The following is a 19,488-nucleotide window of genomic DNA, read 5'->3' as shown; positions in this document are numbered from 1 at the left end:
TGTGTGTGTGTATAAGGTAAAGGTAAAGGTTCCCCCGCACATGCGTGCTAGTCGTTTCCGACTCTAGGGGCCGGTGCTCATCTCCATTTCAAAGCCGAAGAGCCAGCGCTTGTCCGAGGACGTCTCCGTGGTCATGTGGCCGGCATGACTAGACGCCAAAGGCGCACGAAACGCTGTTACCTTCCCACCGTAGTGGTCCCTATTTTTCTACTTGCATTTTTACGTGCTTTCGAACTGCTAGGTTGGCAGAAGCTGGGACGAGTAACAGGCGCTCACTCTGTTATGTGGCACTCGGGATTCAACCCGCCAAACTCCCAATCTTCTGATCGACAAGCTCAGCGTACTAACCCACTGAGCCACCGCGTCCCTCCGTGTGTGTGTATGAATGTATGTATATAAAAGTTAGTAACTTGGCTGTTAAGTGAATCTGGCTTCCCCATTGACTTTGCTTGTCAGAAGGTCACAAAAGATGATGATATGATCTCAGGACAGTGCAACCATCATAAATATGAGTCAGTTTCCAAACACCTGGATTTTGATCACGTGACCCTGGGGACGCCGCAACGGTCGTGTGAAAAATGGTCACAAGTCACTTTTTCCGGTGCTGTTGTAACTTTGAACACTCACTAAACAAACCTTTTTAAGTCGAGGACTACCTGTACTCTTCCTATCCTGCTCCTTCCAAGTCCAACTTTCTTTTTCAGAGAACATCACAGGGAAAACCATGACTTGCACATTTCTGATATTTGAGGGCATAGATCTGAGTATTTTTCCAAGGCTTTCCAACTGTCAGTCTGCAGCATATTTCTTTTTTTTTTAATTAAAGAGTTTTACAAAAACAAAATTTTACAATATATCCCCAAATCCCTCCCACCCCAAACCCACCCACTTCCCCCCCCCACTTCCCAGAGCTAAGTACAGGATTATAGTTACAATAATCATATTCTAAATAAAAATTATGCATAATATACAATTAACCAAATTCATAATGTGCTTTAACTCCCCTTTAACATAACTACAAACAAAGTACCAATAACAATATCCCACTAAAATCTACTCATAAGCTAAATGGAACTTTTTAGTCCCATATTTGTTCTGAATATAATTTATCCATCTCCTCCAAACTGAAATATATCTTTCCTGTGAATGATCTTTCAAATAAGCAGAAATCTTAGACATTTCTGCAAGATTCGAAACTTTAAACACCCATTCTTCTATAGTGGGCAAACTATCCTTCTTCCAATATTGTCCCACCAGTAACCGTGCAGCATATTTCTTGACTGCTTTTTTTTCTTTCTTTTTTACTTTTGACCCATTTTCTATGCATGTCCGTTTTAGAAAGCTCTGTGTGTCTTCACACTGGTCTCTCTAGCTGTCTCCCGTCGGAGTCGGTATCGGATTTTTCCAGGGCCCTCCGCTGGGTTGGTCGGAGTTCCATCACCACCCATGGACAGTTGGGAGAACTCTACGACTTGCCCCAAAGGTGCTTTTTCAGGAGGCAACTGGACTTTCTTGTTTTTCTTTGAAGACGTTTTGCTTTTCATCCAAAGAAGCTTCTTCCACTCTGACTGGATGGTGTGGAATGGCAGGATTTATACTCCTTGAAGACAGCTGGTCATTTGCATTCTTTTAGAGAGTCATTGAGGCCACGTGGAGGTTTGTTTGTGTCCTCAGGGACACCTGAGTGGTGCAAATGGGTGTGGAGCCTTCTTGGAACTGCTGTAAGGACCGTGTTGTAGACTGGAGATAGATGATGTTGAATCGCTCCCCCTCTGTTGAGATAGGGCTGTTCAATTTTGACATAGATGGTCTCTTTGACCCCTCTTTCAAACCAGCGGTTCTCTCTGTCCAAAATGTGGACTTTGCTGTCTTCCAAAGTGTAGCCTTTGTCTTTTAAATGCAGGTGGACTGCTCAATCTTGTCCTGGATTGGTTGGACAAGATTCAGCAGTCCATCTCCACTGGGACAACTGACCTGGATGACTGAGAATCTCCAGAGACATCTATGAGTTGTACTCCCTCCAGGTCCGTGGCGGTGGCTTGGTGGGTTTCTTTGTGGGCTTAAGGGTTGGTTTCTTCCCCGCATGGCTGGCTCAGCACTTGGCTGTGCGATTCCCCTCCTTTCCACATTTGAAGCAAGCAGTTGAGTGCTGCTGTGGGCCTTGGGTACCGGTCGTGGTTTTGGGGCATCCCGCTTCTCAGGGAGGGACTTTCACCACCTATGTCCAGTCAGTGTTTGTTCCGGTCCAGGACAATCTCCACTTCCTTAACAGTGCAGACCCTTTTGCAAATATCCCCAGAGCAGGTTCAGAAGACCAGACCTGTCACTAGAAGGCAAAAAAAAAAAAAAAGGGGTCTCACTTAGTTTGCCACATCATGTGGAGGGAAGAGTTAGCGCTAAAAGGAAACCCAGCAGTAAAAGAACACGGTGGCTGGACAGCATCAAAGCTGACACCAGCCAGAGCGTAGAAAAATTCAAAAGAAATAGTGCAAGGAAGAAGTGGAGAAACGTGGCCCACAGAATTGCCGAAAGTCGGACTCAGCTGAATGAATAACATCGTCATCTTCAGCTGGGAAGGTGCAAAGAGAGCTGCGTTCCAGACCATCAGCCCTTTTCCTCGTTTGCTGTGCCCTTTTATTTTTCCAGCATCGGGATGCTTTTTTATTCCCTTCTGCTCAGCCAGTTCCAAAAATAAATCTTCCAGACAGGTTGGAAAGCCCCGAGACCATCCCCCCCTTTTTTTTCATAAATAGCCGGTTGACTACAATTTAAAATATCTGCTGACTCCACAGATCCCAGAGCGGCTAGTCTTTCCAAGGCCGATGTTTTCCGAGCAGCTCCTGATTTCAGGGGTGGGAAAACTCTGCCCTGTTCAAACGGTGGCTTGCTTGCTTTCCATTTTAAATTTGGAAAGCCTATGTTTAAAGTGAGGCTAATGACTGGCTGTCAGATCCTTTAGTTTGGGGGAGAGATTGCAGTTTGAACAATGGAGTGTTTATGGAACTGGGCCACTGGGAAAGTTCCTGCCAGCACGAAGGACACTCAGCCCGTCACGCTGCGGAGTGTGAGAGACCTTCTCTGCCCAGATTTTGCGGTTCTTGAGGTAGGTGAAACCACCAAAATCTGCTCATCCCTCTATTCCTCCAGCCCTCTATGAATAGAGTGGAATAATGGTGAAGGTGGTGGCTGGCAGCAAGAAGACAGAAACGTAGAAAAGCGATGGCAGAAAAAGACCTAATGGTCCATTGAGTCTGCCCTTTGAGTTTCTTTTATATCTATTTTTTAAATTTTATTTTATTTTATTTTTTGTTGGATGATGTGCATGTCTTTATCTCAAGTATGTTTAAACTCAGTTACTGATAATTGACCCATTACCTCTGCTGGAAGCTTGCGCTACACTTTTTTTGTGAAGTCATTTCTGTAAAGTAAGATGAGAAGCAGTACTATCGCTGTTGCCATTAGGGGACTGGGAGCTAAAACATACGAAGAACAGTTGCTGGAGTTGAATATGTCTAGTAGTTTAATGAAAAGAAGGACTAGGGGAGACATGATAGCGGTCTTCCAATATCTAAGGGGTATCCACAAAGGGACGCGGTGGCTCAGTGGCTTAGGACGCTGAGCTTGTCGATCAGAAGATTAGCAGTTTGGCGGGTTGAATCCCGAGTGCCGTGTAACAGAGTGAGCGCCTGTTACTCGTCCCAGCTTCTGCCAACCTAGCAGTTCGAAAGCACGTAAAAATGCAAGTAGAAAAATAGGGACCACTACGGTGGGAAGGTAACAATGTTCCGTGCGCCTTTGGCGTCTAGTCATGCTGGCCACATGACCACGGAGACGTCCTCGGACAAGCGCTGGCTCTTCGGCTTTGAAACGGAGATGAGCACCGGAAACGACTAGCACGCATGTGCGGGGGAACCTTTACCTTTACCTTTAGCCACAAAGAAGACGGAGTCAAGCTATTCTCCAAAGCACCCAAAGGCAGAACAAGGAGCAATGAATGGAAACTAATCAAGGAGAGAACCAAGAAATAAAGATAAATTTCTTGACAGTTAGAACAATTAATCAGTAGAACAGCTTGCTTCAGAGGTTTTGGGTGCTCCATCGCTGGAAACTTTAAAGAAGAGATTGGACAACCACTCCAATATGTATTGTTTCCCAGGTTCCTTCAGTTCCTCCAATCTCTCCTAATATGTTTTGTCCCTCAGGCCTTGCACCATTTTGTACCCCATCTCTGGATAAAATCTTATCCATATCTTTTTAAAGTGAGGTCTCTAGAACTGGACCCAGTATTCCAAACAGGGACTGACTAAAACCCTACATAGCGAGATTAGGACCTGGGTTTTCATTCATCTTATTGCAATAACCTAAGGGAAACACTCTCAGCACCACAGAGGAATCTTCGTTTCTTTTCTTTAGGAGACATAAGATGCAAGCTTACTGCTAGGTTGTTTTAATATATATATATAACAAAGGATTTTAAAAAGTGGAGCTCATTCTTGTGGGATTTTGGATCAATCAGTTTCCCTCAGGTCAGCTTACTAAATAAGATTGCTTTAGGATTAAAATAAGAGGGAGCTGGCCCACAGATGCAATACCTAGTAGTCTCTCTCTGTTTTGTCTACCTCACAAAGTGGTTGTAGGCAAAATTGCTGGCCTTCCACAAGGCTATAAAACTGGCTTTCCCCTCAGCAGTTGGCTCAGGTTTTTAACAGAGACCGAAGCATATGTTGCTGGCACAGTGGTTAGAATGCAGTACAGGAAGTCCTTGACTTACGATTGCAATTGAGCCCAAAATTTCTGTTGCTAATTGAGACAGCTGTTAAGTGAGTTTTGCCCCATTTTACAGCCCTTCTTGCCAAAGTTGTTAAGTGAATTGCTGCAGTTGTTAAATTAGTAACACGGTTGTTAAGTGAATCTGGTGTCAATGCTGCTAACATCTGCCTTCCCCATTGACTTTGCTTGTCAGAAGGTTGCAAAAGGTGGTGATCACATGACTCCGGGGACTCTGCAATTGTCATAAATGTGAGTCAGTTGCCAAGTCTGATCACATGTCCATGGGGATGCTGCAACGGTCACAAGTGTGAAAAACAGTCATGAGGCACTTTTTTCAATGCTGTGGTAACTTAAAACAGTCACTAAAGTAATAGTTGTAAGTTGAGGCTAACTGCCCACTGCCAGGAATTCGATGCTGACCAACTCAAGGTTGACTCAGACTTCTATACTTTTGAGGTCAGTAAAATGAGGAGCCACATCATTGGGGACAATATGCTGGCTTTATAAACCGCTGAAAGAAGGCTGTAAAGCACTAGGAAGCAGTATATAAGTCTATGCACTATTGCTCTTGTTATACATGTGTTATACATGTTTTTGGAACTATAGGCAGACTTTATAATCATGTCTGGAATTACAGTGATAAGGTATTGCGATTGTTAGACAGGCCACTGTGTGACTGGTCCAAATTTTGGGGCATTTTTTTTCAGGTGATTGCTAAGCATATGTTAGAGTTGTTAAGTGAATCTGTTTTACCCAATGGGCATTTTTTGCTGGAAACTGAAAATAAACACCAGAAACCAAAAAAAAAAATGGTTATGTGACCATGGGATGCTGTAAATGGCCATAAAGGTGAGCATCCAAAATGTGATCATGTGCCCCAGCTGTCATTTCAAAATTGAGTTGTAAGCAGCTGTGGGATATCCATCCTAACTTCAAATAGTTGCTAAGTGACCGGTCGTAAATTGAGGACCATCTGTATTTTTTAGCCAGCAGCAGAGGAGTGCTTGACACTGGCTCCAAGGTCCTTGGATGGGCTTTTGACTTTCCAGTCTGGCTTACAACATGGGATTTCCTGGTGGCCTCTCACCACTGATGAATGATGTACAGGTAGTTTTTGACTTACAACAGTTCATTTAGTGACTGTTCAAAATTACAATGGCAGTAAAAAAAGTGACTTATGACCAGTTTTCACAGTTACAACCTTTGCAACATCCCTGTACTCATGAGACAAAAATCCAGATCTTTGGCAATTGGTTCAAATTTATGACCTTTGCTGTGTCCCAGGATCATGTGATACCCTGTTTGCGATCCTCTGACAAGCAAAGTCAACAGAGAAGCCAGTTTCACTTAACAACTGGGATACTAATTTAACAACTGCAGTCATTCACTTAGCAACTGTGGCTTGAAAGGTCGCAAAATGGGGCAAAATTCACTTAACAAAGGTTTCACTTAGGAACAGAAAATTTGGGCTCATTTGTGGTCATAAATCGAGGACTATCTGTACAACTCTAGGTAGTCCTTGACTTACAGCCATTTGTTTATTTATTTATTATTTTATTTATTAATTTAATTTATATACCGCCCTTCTCCCAGGGGACTCAGGGCGGTGAACAGGGCAGTACATAAAAACTAGGTACAAAAATTAAAATTATTAAAACATGATTAAACAATGCCCATAAAATTAATACAAATTTAAAATTAAAGTCGTTTATAAAAATCCCACCCCGTCCCATCAGGCCAGGCCAGCTTGTTTAAAGAGATGGGTTTTAAGATCGCGCCGGAAGGAGCGGAGATCGGCCGCCATCCGGAGCTCAACCGGAAGATGGTTCCATAAATCCGGTGCACCCACAGAGAACGCTCTCCCCCTGGGGGTCACCAGTCGGCATTCTTTGACCGGTGGCACCCTGAGGAGGCCCTCTCTGTGGGAGCGTACTGGGCAGAGGGAAGTTGACGCCGGCTGCAGGTGCTCCCCAAGGTATTCTGGACCCATGCCATGAAGGGCTTTGTAGGTCATTACCAACACCTTGAACCTCACCCGGAAGACAACTGGCAACCAATGCAGCTCGCAGAGCAAAGGTGTGACATGGGAGTATCGGGAAACTCCCAGTACAACTCTCGCGGCTGCATTCTGTACCAGTTGGAGCCTCCGAGTGGTCTTCAAGGGTAGCCCCATGTAGAAAGCGTAGCAGTAATCAAGACGAGAGGTCACGAGCGCATGAGTGACCGTACGTAAGGCATCCCGGTCTAGATAGGGCCGCAACTGGCGCACCAGGCGAACCTGGGCGAAGGCCCCCCTAGTCACAGCTACAATATGGTCTTCTAAGGAGAGTTGTGAATTTATTGTTTAGCAAACAATAAAAGTTACAGCTGCACTGAAAACGTTCAATTGGTAAATTACTTACAATGGGTCCTCGTACTTAACCATCGCAGCATTCCCGTGATCATGTGATCCAAATTTGGGCACCGCAACCAGCAATTCCCAATTGGGGAATCCAGCTATGGCCCCATTTGTGTGGTAATTGGAGGGCTGCCTATAAAAACAAATCACTAATAAACCATCTACTAATACAGGGGTCTTCAAACTTGGCCCTTTTATGACTTGTGGACTTCAACTCCCAGAATTCCTCAGCCAGCAAAGCTGGCTGAGGAATTCTGGGAGTTGAAGTCCACAAGTCATAAAAGGGCCAAGTTTGAAGACCCCTGTACTAATACATCCAATTTCAAGTGTTTTGTAATCAGCCTGCTGTCCCCTAACTGGCCTTATCACTTGGAAAAAGAGCATTTTTTCTCTCTCTAGGTTAGTTCTATTCATAATTGTGAAGCGTTAAATACAGACTTGAAGCAAATCGAGTGCTATAGATTCAGCGGCACAATTAGCTAATTTTAGACTGAAGGAATGGGCGGGAGGGGGGAGGCGAAGTTCTTTAGATGGTGAAACTGATTTTTCCCCCCTTCAAAGCTGTTCTATCCTCTGCTTATTCTATAACACAGTTTTATCCGAAACTCCATCCTTGGCAACCTTCTGTTGAGATTTTAATTAATGAAACAAGATTGAGCAAGGAAGCAAATAATGCAAAAAAAACCCCCGATGCGGATTATTTTATCTTCCAACGTCCCTTCTGATCCTTCCCTGGATATGTTTGTTGTTGTTGTTCTCTCTCTCTCTCTCTCTCTCTCTCTCTCTCTCTCTCTCTCTCTCTCTCTCTCTCTCTCTCTCTCTCTCTCTCTCTCTCTCTCTCTCTGTCTACCTGTACATGTTGTATTGGGATATGTTCCAAGCAGTTAAAAAAACCCAAAGGCATGTTTGAACAAGTGAACTCTTCAATATTTCTCCCCCTTTGTTTTTTGTATTTGATAGCTGGATTCATTGGGGAGATTGCAATGGTCGGAAGTGAGATAATTTGGGAGAATGGCAGGTACCAGAAACATCACATTTAGCATTGAAAGTTGTCCCCCCCCCGCCCCTTCTCTGATAAGAAACTTCATTAGACTTCAGTGTTCAAAGTTAGTTTGGAAATGTTTGTCTCATTGCCTTCTACTTCCAGTGACCTTCTTATTAAATTTGATCAGTGAGGTTTAGATCTTCTTTTATTTCTATCAGTGTTTCTCAACCTTGGCAACTTTAAGGCATGTGGACTTCAATTACCAGAATTCCCCAGCCAGCAAAGCAAAGTTGGCTGGGGAATTCTGGGAACTGAAGTCCACATGCCTTAAAGTTGCTAAGGTTGAGAAACACTGATTTACATCATGGTTTTTTTTTAGCAAGTAACTTCTGAATTGTTGGCAAAAGGAAACCAATCCATCAGTCTTACATACCGCATGATCAGTACTGGTGTTGGCTCCTAGGATATGACACTTAGAGACACCTTTGATATAACTTTGCTTGTACAATTAGACAACTGCAACCAATCTCCCCTATTTCCAAAGCAGGGAAACCATATCAAGTAAAAAAAAAATTATTTTTAGATAGGTTTGTACTTCTGAACTTTCTTTTTGAGAAGTTTCACTGCTACTGCGCTCTGCTGTACTAGACAAACACAAATCTAAGAAATAAGTGGATAATGACTATGTTTGCATCCCAAGCCAGAAACTGATCAACCCCATTTTTGTCTGATTGGGCAAATTCATTTGTGTTGATTAGAGGGAGCTTTGAGCCATGATGGCACAGTGGTTAGAATGCAGTATTACAGGCAAATGCTGCCCACAGCCAGGAGTTTGATCCTGACCAGCTCAAGGTTGACTCAGCCTTCCATCCTTCTGAGATTGGTATAATGAGGACTCAGATTGTTGGGGACAATTTGCTGACTCTAGACTGCTTAGAGAGGGCTATAAAGCGCGATGAAGTAGTATATAAGTCTAAGGGCTATTGCTATTGCTGTGTGACTTTTTGAAGTTACAATTTATGTAAATTTACTTAAAAGAGTTTATGACCGCATTTTATAACAGTTTTGCTGAAAACTGGCATGGACTCGTGGTTTTCAGCAAAACAAACCCACAGGAAACATTGGTTTGCTTAACTATTGTGGTGTTCCCTTAACGACTGCTGCAAAACAGTCATAAAATTGGCTCAGTGATTTGGGTGACCCAATTTATGACCATCGTGACTTACAACAGTGATGGCCAAGTTCCATTATGGTTATAAGTTGAGGATTACTTGTAGTGATTTACACAGAATTTCCCAAATTAGCCAACTCATTTTTATGGTTTATTTTAAAGACACAACCCAAACTCAAGACTTGAATGTTCATTGTTCTGCATAGATTAAAGAAGAATGCTAAAATCTCTTACCCAAAGCCATAGTGGTTAAGGTAACAGGAATCTAGGAAAAAGACATTAATGGTCTTCTAATCTAGCCTGCTGCCCAGGAAGAACCCTTCACCGTTATTGTTCAACCTGAGCAACTTTAAGTTGTGTGAACTTCAACTTCCAGAATTGGCCTAACCAGTGTTGGCTGGGGAATTCTAGGAGTTGAAGTCTATACATATCTTAAAGATGCTGAGGTTGAAAAACACAGCTTCAGACAAATGTCCCTCTGAACTTTCTTTGAAATCCTCAAGAGATAGAGCACATAATTTTCAGAAGACAAACTATTCCACACCTTAGTAGAATCAGGAAATTCCTGTTTATTTCAGGTCTGTAGTGTAAAATTTCTTCCCACTGATTCTTGTCTTACTCTTACTCTTGGAAGCACTGGAGAATAAGTCCACATCCTTTTCCCTGTGACAACCCTTCAAGCATTGGAAGATTGCTATCATCTCTCCCCTTGATCTAACAACAACAACAATAGAGTTGGAAGGGACCTTGGAGGTCTTCTAGTCCAACCCTCTGCTCAGGCAGGAAACCCTATACCATTTCAGACAAATGGCTGTCCAGTCTCTTCTTAAAAACCTCCAGTGTTGGAGCATTCACAGCTTCTGGAGGCAGGTTGTTCGACTGATTAATTGTTCTAAGAGTCAGGAAATTTCTCCTTAGTTCTAGGTTGCTTCTCTCCTTGATTAGTTTCCATCCGTTGCTTCTTGTCCTGCCTTCAGGCACTTTGGAAAGTAGCTTGACTCTCTCTTCTTTGTGGCAGCCCCTGAGATATTAAACGAGACCTACCCAATTCCAGCAACTGTTCCTTATATGTTTTAGCCTCCAGTCCCCTGATCATCTTTGTTGCTCTTCTCTGTACTCTTTCTAGTGTCTCAACATCTTTTTTACATCGTGGTGACCAAAACTGGATGCAATATTCCAAGTGTGGCCTTACCAAGGCCTTGTAAAGTGGTATTAACACTTCACGTGATCTTGATTCTATCCCTCTGTTAATGCAGCCTAGCACTGTGTTGGCTTTTGTGGCAGCTGCAGCACACTGCAGTGCAGCACACTTCATAGGATTTGACCTCTTAGCCTCTTATAACCTTTTTCACTCTTGTCTGCATTATTTCCTGTTCCTCAGCATCCTTTTTGTTTTGATGACCACAACTGGGCAGTGTTCCAGCAGAGAGTGATATTAATAGTTCCTATGATCTTGACATTATATCTCTGTTGACTTAGCCCAAAACTGCATATTGCTGGCTTGTGCTTAATCTACCAAGATACCCAGATTCTTCTTCGTCAGCTCCCGCCTATCTTGTACCTGTGCATCTGGTTTTTCCTGCCTAAGTGCAGGATCTTGTATTTCTCAACATTGAACCTTGTTTTGTTGGATAGGGCCCAAGGTTCAAGTCTCTCAAGATTATTTTGAAACTTGAGGCCGTGTTCTGAGCTGTTAGGAATCCCTCCAGCTTTGTGTTATCCATAAATTTCATGACTGTCTCTTCTATTCCCTCCTTTAAGTAATTTATAAAGATAATGTACCCAGAATAGACTGTAGAAAGCCCAGGTGCTGGAATCTAAAGGTAAAGGTAAAGTTTCCCCCACACATGCGTGCTAGTCGTTTCCAACTCTAGGGGCTGGTGCTCATCTCCGTTTCAAAGCCGAAGAGCCAGCGCTTGTCCGAGGACATCTCCGTGGTCATCTGGCTGGCATGACTAGACGCCAAAGGCGCACGGAACGCTGTTACCTTCCCACCGTAGTGGTCCCTATTTTTCCACCTGCATTTTTACGTGCTTTTGAACTGCTAGGTTGGCAGAAGCTGGGACGAGTAACAGGCACTCACTCTGCTACGCGGCACTCGGGATTCGACCCACCAAACTGCCGACCTAGACTGTAAATTCCAGTTAAAGGATATTAAAACATCCTTCCGATGCTAGAGATGCAGTTTTTGCTGAAGCTCCTTACCTGATTTCTCTTTCTTTTGAAAAACACACCAAGTCCTTTTTGAGATATGCTGAGTTAAATTTTATATACCTTTCCAAACATGGCTGCACTGTCCTATAGTGGCATTCTGATATTGGTAGATCTGTTCCTAATGATTCCCAAAGTGGGATTTTCCTTCATAATAATAGACCTACACTTAGATGGTAAATTCATCAGACCACTTGTCTATTTCAAATCTTGGCAATTGTAAGATGTAGGGACCTCAGTTCCCAGAATGCCCCTGTCAGCCTGCCAAATTAAAGTCACTAGGAAAATCTAAATATAATCACCTTGGCTGCGTTTAAATTTTTCCCCTTATTTTCCATTCTGATGTTCTAAAATTCCTGTGATGAAACTTGGATGGGTTGAGCAAGAGGGGAACCTTTGATTTGAATGACCCACCAAATTTAAAAAGAGCAAGGGCCTGAAACAGCAGTCCTGAATTTAGAAAAGCAAGCATCAGGGATTAAGTCTTCATTTGAATTTTTCTCCTTCCTTAAATTACAAGCATTCTCAATATAGGTTTTCTTAGCTTAGAAGTTTTCTAAGCCTACCAGCCTCCCTTTGGAATAATTTAGCAAACTAAATACTAAGGATTAAGTCTTTGCCAGCATTACTCTCTGTCTTCTGTATGCTAGCTTTCTAGATTCAGGGAACATATTTGCATGAGATGCTTCCTCTGAGCTCCCCCAATTACTAGCTGGGGCAGCGTAGCCCAGGGACAAGTCTTAATAAGAACGAGGCTTCTGCACAGCTCTCAAAGTTGGTACTGATCTTGTTTGCTAATAATAGCTTGCTTGAGATAGAATATTGCAGTTGTGTGTGGTTGTGTGCATGAAGAGTGCATTCCTCTTGGGCTGACAGGTGTCCCAGATTCTGCTCAGCCTGAATTCTGACCTTTGATACTTAAGCAGCAGTCACAAAATTCGAATGCATTACTAAGCGTGCTGAGCAAGTATTCTAGCCTAATGTTGTTAAGTAACCAGCAATCTTCCTGGATTGCTCAGAAGCCCTAGCAGTTCAAACTTTTTTTTACTCCCCCCACCCTCCCACCCCCCCAATTTTCCTTACTATGACCCATGCTGTATATCCCTATTAAATCATGCTCTTAGACAAAACAATAGTGAGGGGGTATGTCAACTCTGCAAAGAACTTGGCTGTAGCCATCTTTCCATGACCGTGTATTTTCATCAGGAAAACCAACAAGGTCCTTAGATCTGGGCTGACAGTATTGGCTGATTTTTTTTTCTTTTTCCAAAACAAAAGTTGCACATTGAAAGTTTTTTAATAAGTATAGACATAGGAGTGAGCAAAAACCAACTATTCGCATGAGTACTTATTGTACGCCCACCCTCCTCTGCAAACTTGATATCGGTAGCAGATCTTTTTAAGATCCTGGGTGCAAGCCAGCCCATTGGCAAGCATTAACAACATGTTCCAGGATCCAGTTCTGGCAACCGATTATGTGAGAAAATTAGCTCATGAAATGTGAAGATTGCCAGTTTTTCAGCACGCATAATTATGTTAATGAACAGACTAATCAGTGTTCCTTGAACTGGAATGTTCCAGATGTTTGCATTACCTTTCTCCTCATCCCCGGAGAAGATATGCAATTAAGCTGGTAAAGGCAGGAATTGTCCAGCACATCAGGAAAGCGGCAGTTGAGTCGATTGGAGCAGGTTCTCCAGCTAGACACAATTATGGTTTTCATGGTAATCTCCTATCTGAAACTATTTACGATATATTTCTGAGATTGTGTTCTATGTTCAATCTTGTCTAGACATTTTTTAAAACAATTTCAGTGACTTTTCAATCCCTGATTTTAGTTTGCTGGTGCCGTTTCTCCCTCCATTTTTTATTTACTTGTTTTATATCCTGCTTTTATTATTTTTTAAAACAACTCAACGTGGCAAACAATACTCTTTTCTCCTACTATTTCCCACATGATTTCTAACCTGGAGCCGTAACCTCTAGACCAGAGGTCTCCAACCTTTTGGGCACCAGTTACGAGAGTTTTTTCTGTGGACCGGAGGGTGTGTGCTTTTGTGTGGGGATGGGGCTTTGCTTGTTTGTGCAGACTGGTTGCTGGCATGCCGTGGCCCGGTAATGGTCCACAGACCGGGGGTTGGGGACCCCTGCTCTAGACCAGGGGTCCGCAACCTCCAGTCCGTGGACTGGAATGGGTCTGTGGCGTGCCAGAAACCGGCCCGGATGCAGGCAGCACACGAAACCACACCTTCTCCAGTCCATGGAAAAATCTCTCTCCATGGAACTGGTCCCTGGTGCCCAAACGTGGTTCCAAACCACCATCTTACATCCTCTTCTTCTTCCATCCCTCTCCCCCGCCGCCCTCCTTACCCTTGACTTCTTCGGCCTCATGCTACTTTTTAATTTCATTGATTGGTGGCTGATTGTGTGATTTTATGGGGTGTGACTGTCATCCAGCATCATCTACCAAGTCGCCTTTGAGTTGACCTTAGATTCTGAAGATTTCACGGTCTTGTCCATACACTTTTCTTGGTCATAAAATGGAAGTCATTTGCTGTGGTTTTGATATATGCCTGACCGGGGAATTCTGACAGTTGAAGTCCACATATCTTAAAAGAGTTGCCAAGTTTAAGAAACGTTGACCAAGAGCCTGGAGATGTTTTGGTGGTTTCCCATGCAGAAACTAACAAGGTTCCTCTCTGCTTAGGTTTTGGAGATCACCAAGGATTAGGCGTAGGGTGATAGGGCATATTACGGTATTCTGCAGTGGTATGCAGCCCTTAAGCAGTGATGCATTAGGGCAGGCAAAATGAAGGGCACATCCACTTTCATCCTTGGAAATGATGGGCAATAACTCCAAACTCATAAAACAACCTGTTTCAAATTTAAGACCACAAAGCGACCTGTCTCAAACACAACCAACGGTACTTCATACCCAAGATAGCTTTTTGTCTAGCTCAAAGCTCTGGCAAAAAATTCTGAAACCACTCCACTTTGCGCTTGAAATGTGCCATTTACCAAACGTTTGGACTGTAAATGTTTTGCAGTGAAATGTTTGGCATATCCCTAATGGGGTGACTTGGGGCCCATCACTGTTTCTTAACCTACTTTGTCAGGTAAATAAATAAGTGTATGTTTATGGAAGGGGCAGATAAAACTGTTTTGTCAATTTCTTCCTCTCTGTTTTTCCGTTTTCAGTCTGTCCCTTTCAGTACTCCACTGTGCATGGATATTTACCAGCCAGCTTCTAAGGGTATTCTTTGCTCTGCTGGTAAAAATGCAACATTGGCACTCCTTTTAATATTCTCTTAATCCCTCTTAAAGGCATGTAAACCTTTCCATGTGGGTGCTGCCAGTTTGGCCCTGGCCTAGATAAATGCGTGCTTGTGGCAAAGCCAGTTTTCTTTCTTGTGAGGTGCCACTTGCAAACCACTTCAGGGTTATGTTGCAGTTTGGCCTTTATATCTGGAAGCTGAAATACCTTACACAGGATTGAATCAGGTTGACAAGAAGGGAAAATCCATCTTCTGGTTTGGTGGGAAGACATTGCCGTTCTATTCTACAGGACTAGGGGTGGTATGATTGCAGTATTCCAGTATTTGAGGGGTTGCCACAAGAAGAGGAGGTCAACTTATTTTTCCAAAGCACAGGACAACAAAACAATGGATGGAAACAAGGAGAGGAGCAACCTGGAATTAAGGAGAAACTTCCTAACAGTGAGGACAATTAACCAGTGGAACAGCTTGCCTCCAGAAGTTGTGGGAGCTCCATCACTGGAGATTTTTAAGAAGAGACTGGACAGCCACTTGTCTGAAATGGCATAGGGTCTCCTGCTTGAGCAGGGGGCTGGATTAGAAGACCTCCAAGGTCCCTTCCAGTTCTTATTCTGAATTATCCAGGATAGTCAGTGCCTTACTCAAATAATGGGGTGTGTCTGTTGTCCTCCAAGCAACATACTTAACCTGAAGTAACCCATTTTCAGGAATCACCCTACGCTGAGCATTAAACTAACCGGCCAAGATACAGATAATTACCTATATTTGCAAAATATGCAAAGCTTGATGAAGGATCACCTGAGTTATGTTTTTTTCCTGACTTCATACTACTGTACAGTAGTCCTCGATTTACAACCAGAATGGAGCTGATCATAATCGTAACGAGGGTAATAAAGTGGTTCATCATGTGACTGATTACTATTTTTATGGTGGTCATTAACAACACCATGGTTGAATCCGCAGTGTTTTAGCATGGTCGATCATTAACCCATTGTTGGCTGTGGTGTGTTTTTGTCAAAGCCCAGAACTAAACAGGGTTTTTGACAAAAGTGCCATAAATTGAAGTCATGGGATTGCAGGATGCTGCAAAGAGCTGTTAATGCCAAGTGCCCGAAATGCAGTCATGTGACCAGGTAACCATTAGGACTTTGGAACCAGCTTGTAAATACTATTTGGTGGAGCAGTGGGCTAATGCCTCCTTAGTAACACCAGCTGCCTGCAATTAGTGCAGGTTCGCATCCCACCAGGCTCAAGGTTGACTCAGCCTTCCATCCTTCCGAGGTAGGTAAAATGAGGACCCAGATTGTTGGGAGCAATTAAGATGACTTTGTAATAATGCCGCTTGGGGGGGGGTGAAAGCCCTAATAAGCAGGCATATACATAGAATGAAGGCTACTGCTAAGCTTGTAAGCCGCCCTGAGTCTTCGGAGAAGGGCGGGATATAAATGGAATTAAAATAAATAAATAAATAAATAAATATTTTTGGGGGGGGAGTCTGTTGCAACCAGTGAAAATTGCAACAGAACCCCCTCCCCCCCCAAAAAAAATTATTTGTGACCTGGTTCCAAAATCCTAATGGTCCCCTGGTTGCGTGACTGCATTTCGGGCACTCGGCACTTTAGTCAACCTTCACTGGAACGACTTGCCTCCAGAAGTTGTAAGTGCTCCAATGCTGGAGGTTTTTAAGAAGAGACTGGACAACCCTTGTTGTCTGAAATGGTATAGGGCAGGGGTAGGCAACCTTGGCTCTTTGATGACGCGTGGACTTCAACTCCCAGAATTCCTGAGCCAGCCATGCTGAGGAGAAAGGGAGAAGTTTCCATGCTAAGCCATGCTGGCTCAGGAATTCTGGGAGTTGAAGTCCACAAGTCATAAATGAGCCAAGGTTTGCCTACCCCTGGTATAGGGCTTCCTGACTGAGCAGGGAGTTGGACTAGAAGACCTCCGAGGTCCCTTCCAACTCTGTTGTTCTGTTATTCTATTCTGTTACTCATCATCATTATCCTTCCAGCGTATAAGTCAATCTTTCTCAACCAAGCATGCTGGTTGGGGAATTCTGGGAGTTGAAGTCCACGAATCTTAAAAGTTGTTGAGAAACACTGCTTTAGCTCACTGATGTGGCTCAGGGTGGGTAATTCCAGTTCTATGCCTTCTGGCTGGCTTTTTCTTTCTTTCTTTTTTGTTATTTGTTCAGGGGATGAAAGGAAGGGGAGTGGGGAAACCACCCCTTCTGGAAGCAAAAAGCTGTTGTTTTGTGACAGTACAGCATACATTAAGCCATGTTCTTGCATCATCTGGTGTTAGAACAGATTTCTAGCACACGCTGCAGCTCCTTAGCTTCGTGACTTGGATCTTGGCCTGCTTTCAGTTATCTAACCCTCCCTGGCATGCTTTTGGGCTGCACACGGCCCTATTCCTTTCTAGACTCCCGCCTTGCGCTTTCATGTATTAAGGCAAAGCCTGTATTTTGACAGCTGAGGCAGTTCGGTCCTTGTGAGACGGACCTGGATGCTCTCACTTTGAATCCCATCTGCACTTTGCACTGATTAGTTGGTTGGGTCGGTGGCCTACGGAAAGACCCAGATTGTTGGGGGCAATTAAGCTGACTTTGTAATAAGGCCACTTTGGGTTTGTGTGAAAGCCCTAATAAGCAGGCATATACATAGAATGAAGGCTACTGCTAAGCTTGTAAGCCGCCCTGAGTCTTCGGAGAAAGGCGGGATATAAATGGGATTAAAATAAAAAAAAATATAAAAATAAAAGGCTTTCTCTCCCTCTCACAAATTGGTTCTCAAATTGGAGGGAATAATAATAACTTGGAGCTAAGATTGTCCCAAAGGTGCTTTTTCAAAGGGCAAACTGGACTTTGTTTTTCCTTGAAGACATTTCGCTCCTCAATCCAAGAAGCTTCTTCAGTTCTGGAGCACTTTGGTTCTGGAGAACTGAAGAAGCTTCTTGGATGAGAATCAAAATGTCTTCAAGGAAAAACAAAGTCCAGTTGCCTTTTGAAAAAAGCACCTTTGGGACAACCATGATTTGGACGATGAGAATCTCCATAGACATTTATTGCTGAGATGTACAACTGAAGCTGGTGTGTGTGTATGCGCGTGCATATGTACACAAGCCCCTCAAGGCTTCCCAGAGCCCTTATGAAATTGTAATTATCAATGGGCCGAAGGAGAGACTATTAAATAATACTAATTGCCTGCTTTTGGAGAGTAATCTTATTAATGCATTGATTTGAATTATGTTTAAAAGCCAGTTTCATATAAATCAATTTTAGTTTTCATGTTGGCCTCTAGCATTAGAGTTGTTGGGAGTCAGATCCTATGTAAGTGATAATAATTATGAATAATTTTCTTAACATGTCTGATATAACAAGACGGTTTGATTCATTGTTGGTATACTAAGTGACCTGGGACTTAGGAAAAGCAATCTGAAAAAAATTACAAAATATCACGACGTGCAGATCAAAGTTGAATGCTGATAGAAAAAGAAATTTGCTGTTATACCAGTCATGACTGGAGTTCTTGGAGCAATATCTATAGAACTCTCTTGATGTTTGGACACTTTAAATTTGTTAGACCCAAATGCCCTATTTTTTAAAAAAAGAATAACAACTTACTTGGAACTATCTATATCAGACATGTCAAACACAAGGCCCGGGGGCCAGATCCGGCCCGCGAAGTGGTTTCATGTGGCCCGCGAAGCCATCCTGGAAACAGTGAGGGAACGGCCCCCACTGCCTTGGCCCTGGCCCAGAGACCCTCCTTCTGCCAGAGACCCTCAGATCTGTCCCACTCCTGCCCAGGCCCGCATAGGCACCCTTGATGCGAACGATGTAGAGCTGGCCATGCCCACTCAGTAGGCCATACGCACTCTAGCCACGCCCACCCAGTAGGCCATGCCCACCCAGGTTATACCCACCCGGCCCCCTGAGGGCAACTGCAATGCTGATGTGGCCCTCAATGAAATTGAGTTTGACACCCCTGATCTATATCCTCAGATGCTACCAATAATTCCTAGGTCCTTGGTTAGGACTTGAATTATTTCCCCCAGTTTTTGACTGAATCTAACTATAGATCACCCTATAATTATGGTTTGTCACACAGCCAGATTTTTAGAGGATATGGCATTTTTGTCCACCTTTAGAAGTCCTTCCAAAGGACCCAGTATAGGCAGATGTTGATGTTTTATGGTTTTAAGATATTGTCACAGGATGTAAGCTGTTGCAAGTAAAGCTGCCTTTTGCAACTGGTTGATGGTGATTTTGTCAGTACAGATGTAATTCAAGTGGTGCTGCAGAAGTTTTGGAATTTGCATCCAAGACACCTATTAGAATTGTTACTATCTTTCTGATCTCTCCATATCCACTGTCCAGATTTTTTTTTTATCTTATCGACAGTTGTTAACTCTGGGGTGTTGTGTGGCAGGTGTGTTTGAATTCTAAAGTTGCCAAGCCTTTAAGCTTCTTTATTTTCTATCACTTTGCCTATTTCGTGGTCTCCCTCAGTACCTGCCTGCAGGCAAATGGTATTTCCTGTAGATATTCCTATTATTATTATTATTATTATTATTATTATTATTATTATTATTATTATTAAAAACTTTATTCATAAAACATGAAACTCAGTCAACTGAACACTCAAATTGACTGGCACTAATGGTTGACACGGGT

General features: G+C 43.1%; 1 protein-coding gene across 1 annotated transcript in view; it reads left to right on the top strand.

The window, feature by feature from the left end:
* Window positions 1-19,488, top strand: part of KSR1 (kinase suppressor of ras 1) — a 180,099-nt gene that overhangs the window by 105,020 nt on the left and 55,591 nt on the right. The window lies entirely within an intron of this gene.

The sequence above is a fragment of the Vipera ursinii genome (assembly GCF_947247035.1).
Source record: "Vipera ursinii genome assembly, chromosome: 1".
Taxonomy (NCBI): Eukaryota; Metazoa; Chordata; class Lepidosauria; order Squamata; family Viperidae; genus Vipera; species Vipera ursinii.
The sequence above is the reverse complement of the archived record's forward strand: the minus strand, read 5'-3'. Positions and strand labels throughout refer to the sequence as shown.